This window comes from Falco punctatus (genome assembly GCF_963210335.1).
Source record: "Falco punctatus genome assembly, chromosome: 4".
Taxonomy (NCBI): domain Eukaryota; kingdom Metazoa; phylum Chordata; class Aves; order Falconiformes; family Falconidae; genus Falco; species Falco punctatus.
The window spans coordinates 69,041,394-69,046,951 of record NC_137583.1 but is presented as its reverse complement, the minus strand read 5'-3'; positions in this window follow the sequence as shown (position 1 = coordinate 69,046,951).

The following is a 5,558-nucleotide window of genomic DNA, read 5'->3' as shown; positions in this document are numbered from 1 at the left end:
GGAAAACTTAGCAAATGCAGTATACAGGAGTACTACACTACAATATAAATAAATAGAAATTGGAACATTCAAAGGAGAGTGCAAGGTCTTACCCATGTTTTTTGAAGCATCCTACAGACCCTGATGGCAGGGATTACATTCTTTGTTAATTCTGCAGCGTGGTTTATTTTCTGCAAAATTCCATAAAGAAAGAATACCAGAAGTGTTTTGAAAATGTATCATGAACACGTAACAGCTCTGCTCAGCTTCTATGATGCACATATATACATAAAATGTACATGGAAATCAAGCATTTGTTGAAAAATGAAAGTAAAGTCTCTATCAGGGTCAATGAGACATTGTCTTTCATTCACTAGCCTAAACTGACGTTTTCTATTAGAAGAGCTTTAGGTGGAATGTGCCCAGGATGTTTTAAACAGAAGAACAGGGATCAAGACAAGATTAACTAGGATGATGAAAACCTTGAAGTACACATTAGCCTATGCTGTGTTAGCTTGTGCCTTTCTGTATACAAAAAAGTGGATTATACAGGTATGCTCTCTTGCTCAACAGGCATTAATGTTTGTTAGCATTTACACAAGCTCCATTAAGACAGCTACATCTCATGGTTAGTGACAAATCGGGGTTTTTTTCTTTATCTTCATAGAAATAACTTGGAAAATACTCAAAAGTATGCTATAGATTTCTTTCCTTTTATGAGCTGCTAAGACTCTAAAGAAATTGCTATAATTTCTAAGTGTGAATTAAGAAAGAACAAGGATTTTTTTATCTAATGAGTTTTACATGTTTTTAGTCTAGCTGCTACTGTGAGAGTTGTACTTTTAAAAAAAAAGAAACACAGCTGCATTTAGTCATAATATTTATAAGCAAGAGGCCTTACTACACATATGCAATGAAAAAAAACCCAAACCTGTAGTTTTAACAACTTCCCAGTTCTAAAATTCTGGAAAAAACCATGTGGTTTGGTTTTTAAATGGTGTTTTTAAACTCATTATAGTCTTCTGTAAACCCAGTGAAGACAAGAATGTTTCTAAAGTGGTCATGAGCTAGTCTGCAGAATAAGGATTTGCCTGTGTAATGTAGTTGTAAATGGAAACAAACTCCTGTGTTAGTCTGATTCTAGTACAGGAAATTTCTTCTCTCAAACAGACTTTTTTTTTTTTTTTTTTAGATTTCAGGTTGTTTAATCTGCTTTGTAAACTAAAATACTGAGAAATGGTGCATGGCAAATATTTATTTTCAGATTCATCCCCTATTTCACAAGTCTATTGTGTATTTTTTTTCCCTCCTTATTTGGATAATGAGCCAGAAGCAAAATCTGCTTGCAAAACTCAACACTTGAGTAACCATGTGGCCATTAGTGTATTCACATGGACACTTATTAGCCACAATTATCTAGTGAGAATAGATGCTCTGTGCATGTCATTGACACCCAGAGAAAATGTGCAGACACACTATGTATAGCAATTTGCTTTATAATGCTTAACATGTTAGAAGTGGTCACCAGTCCTCATTTTCTATCTGGTGCTTCACAGTCTTTAACACTCTTCTACAAAGAGGAAGCAGATAACCTCTGCTTTCCTTAAGGTACAAATGGCTGTTAAAATGAAATCAGTAACATACCCCACTTTACAGCAAAACACTACTGATGCTTCTCCTAGCTTTCCTTTCCAAGCTCTAAAATGACAACATGCTAAACATGAAATTAAGTGGGACATTTTAATATTTAGCAAGAAATTGTCCAGCATTAATTCAGCTTACTTATTGCTTCTGCATATCCTGGAGGTTTTCTGGGTACTGCTGCAGTATCTCTGGGAGATCTAGAAGATCTCACTGTGGTCCACACTTAGGTGTGTTTCCTCTCTCAGCTGGCGTGGCCATCAGCGCTATTGATTTTTTCAGGATACCAATCAGAAAAGCTATTTTTTCTCACAAGTACAGGCTTTTCTATTGAAACAAATGTCGATAATTTCAAAGCTATCAGGCAACTACTGCAATCAGTCTGAAAAATGCTATGTCAACTAAAATACAGTGTAATGACAGATGCGTAGCTAAAAATATCAGTCTGGCAATTTTTTGAAAAGTCAGACCCTACTGAGAGATGTATTGCAGGCTCAGCCCCCCGAGGTCTGGGCATGGGCATGGACTAGTGAGCAAGAACAGCAACACATGGGAAGAGGCGAGGCTGGACCATCTCACCGCTCCCTGAAGCACAGCCCTGCAGGTGGCTGGAGCACCACGGGGTTAGAGCAGCTCTGTTGGCCCAGCCATGCTCCAGCAAGGCATGGCCTTGTTTTATCCTCTGTGCCAAAGGTCTGGGTTTTCATTCCCTGAGAACTCCCTTGTGGAGGGAGAAATTGCTACTATCTACTTAAGGCACATGAGATTTAGCACAAAGGCAGACAGCTTTACCCTCCATAACTCATATTCATGCCATGCTAAGGTGTATTTCCATCATGTGCAATAAAAAAACATGGGCACTCTGGCCCTGGCAGACTCCTGAGCTCTGGTTATTACATTATTGCATTATAAATGTTTACCCAAGGAGCTTATCTTCTGTTTCTGCCTCTGAAGATACCCCCTTTCATTAAACATCCCTCCCAAGCACTACCTGACTCTCCTTGCAGTTTTACCCCTACTATGATGCTCACTCCCGTATCTTTCCGTCAAATGGATGTGGCAAACCGCTGTGAGCTGGACATCAGCTTTTTTGCACTACTAAAAGCTGACCCTTTTTTTATTTCAGTTTTTTATACTCTGCTTTCCCAATACAGACAGAGGAAAGTGCTAGAGCTTGAATTCCCTGGTAGCGCATTCTCAGATTTTCAGTGTCTCTCCAGAAGGGTGTGATTAAAAATAGACAAAGGAATTGCCTTGCAGACCTCAGGATCTTCTGGCTGTTTTCTCCCACTAATTGCTGAAGCTGACCACTAAAGCCAGGTTTACTGCCTGATGGGCCATTTTCCGTGTTTGAAAAAAAGACATTTAGAAAAATGTAGTGGCCAGCTTTACCAAATCATTGTGTCGAACCCATATAAAGTCACCCTACCAATAAATTTAATGAGAATGAACTAAATAGCTTTCTACTGATGTAAAAGGCTTATATTTCCAGACAGAACATGGGACTTTGCTATACCACACTACTGGAAAGCGGCTGGTTTTGTCTGTCATTTTCCTTCTCCGGACTCTGATTTTATTATCATATTGCTGTAATGAAAAGCACAAATCATCCAGACAGTGATGGCAAGGAGCCATATCTCACCACTCTGATGTCACCCAGTGACTATATTTCAAGGCTTTGTCATCATATAACTTTTGCGAAAAATACCAACTGGTTTCAGGACTAGCATTCAAATAAAGAGAGGCTGGCTACATGGGTCTCCTCTGAGTCACTTCAGACAGATATTTCAGCTCTGCCTTTGCCTGTGCCCTTCACTCCTGGCTGGCTGCATCAGATTCAAGGTGTAGTGGCTCCCCATGGAGCCTTCTGGCCTTCTGCGCTCCTCCGTGAAGACCAGGGGCTGGGGCTTGGGCTTTCCCCAAGGGGAGAGTCAGACATTACAGCACAGCAGGGGAAACTCTGTTTTCCCTGTAGTTTCACACACCGCAAACAAGTGTTGCATCGCTATTGCTCTATTTGTAATCCAATTACTTCGTGCAATGATCCCTCCCACCTGACAGCAGGAAGCTCTGCTTTCTGAATTGCACACATTTATTGCACACATTTATTGCGACATGTATGCAAAACTCCCACAGTAGAAATAGTGCTGTGACAGTGTAGCTTTTTTCAGGCTCCATTCCCTCTCCTTCAAATTAAGGCAGCACTGGACTGGAGCACTAACCCAGCATTGTTTCAGCATTCTGTCAATATTCAAATCGCCCCCAGCAAACTAAGCCCACTCATGGGCTGAGAAACAGCTGCAAGCAAATCTTGAGTCTTTGTGTAAAAAGCCACAGGGTGGAGATCAAATCTGGAGAAACTGAGTGACCTTGCTTTAAAAGGCAGCTAAACTTTAACGTCTTCAGATGAAACATTTCAGAAAGAGCTAGTGATTGAGATATGTAATGTGGTATCTGGCAAACTGACCCCAATTTCTGGTTACTGACCCTCATCTTACCTGCTACCGCTGCAGAAAGCTCAAGTAGCTGTGCAAAGGCAAGTGTGAACACACTCAGGCTCTGCCAGAGGTAATGATACAGTTCTATCAACATGAAAAATTAGGTGAGGAAAAACTGATGGGTTTTGTTTTAGAAAATTTTGCAATAGCTTCATTAAAAATAATCAATCCAAAACTATGCAAAAACCCAAGGTGATTATTCACTGCAGATCTTTCTTAATTATGCTATTATGAAAATTATATTTTGGGCTGAGATTTTTCCTCTTGAAAGTTGTTATTGGTGCATGGAAGGAGGGCATTCCTGCTTGCATTCCTGTGCTTCAACAAGAAGATGAAGTCGGAGGGGCACCAAGAAATTCTCACCCATTAAAAGAATGTAGGGTAAGAAAAGGTTATGAGAAAGGGCATTATAAAAACCCTCCACTTTCTCACCAGAGGCTGTATTAAGCTACCTTTATGCAAGTGGCTCTCCAGGGGCTCTGTGTCGCCGCAAGGTAGGCACAACCCTGCCAGCAACAGCTGCTTGACCAGTGCTTTCCCTCAAGAAGGCATCTTGGTTCACCACTGCAAAAGGACTGTATTGCTCTTACTGTTTATAAAGCAAAACCTCTCGTAGCCAGATACTTGTGGCATGATATGAACTCTAAGCGGTGTTTTTTGTGAAAAAGCGACAGTGATATCTGTACGCTTAATGGCTGTAACAACAACCAGTGTTTGAAATCCATGTATCTCAAAACACCAGTGTGATCCCTAACGTGTAGATGGGTTAACAGAAATACTTCTGCGACCAATGCAGCACTGCAAGCCAGAGGCTTATTTGAGACTGAAACATGGGACAAAAGCAACTAGATCTAATCACCAATAAAGCCTCAAAGTCTGCAGCCCCACCCTGAAGCATAAGAAATGTTGAGGCATACATGTCCTCACTACAGCCAGCCTGTAGGAGCCTACTAGGTGGTGTTGTGGGCATGCCTCGAAAGACCTACATATCGATGTAGCTGATCAGGTGAGTGTTTAGCTCAGTGTAGTCCTTTCTGGACCACAAACTGGATTTCTTACCATCTCGTTCCACAGATTTCTCCTGCAGATTTGCCTCACATACAAAAACCAGACGGGGTTCAGCACATACCCGTGGAGACGCCACTCTGTCCTTTATTCAGGCATCCGTGGTCAGAGATGGGGCAATGACATTTCATTCGCTCCTCTGCTTCAGCAGATTCAATCTCATACCTCAAGGAAAAGTACTTTGCACTACAATTTTTTTTAGGTGCTTATTGTTGGACCCTTTGTTTTGAACCTCACTCCAGAAAAGTATATTTATCCTAAGGGGACATACATTTTCTTCCAGCTCAGAGTATTAGTATGACTGCGCACATTTCCTAAAAAGAATTAGCACATGCTTATAAAACTAAGGCTTTCTCTTTTCCTTCACAAGTCTGT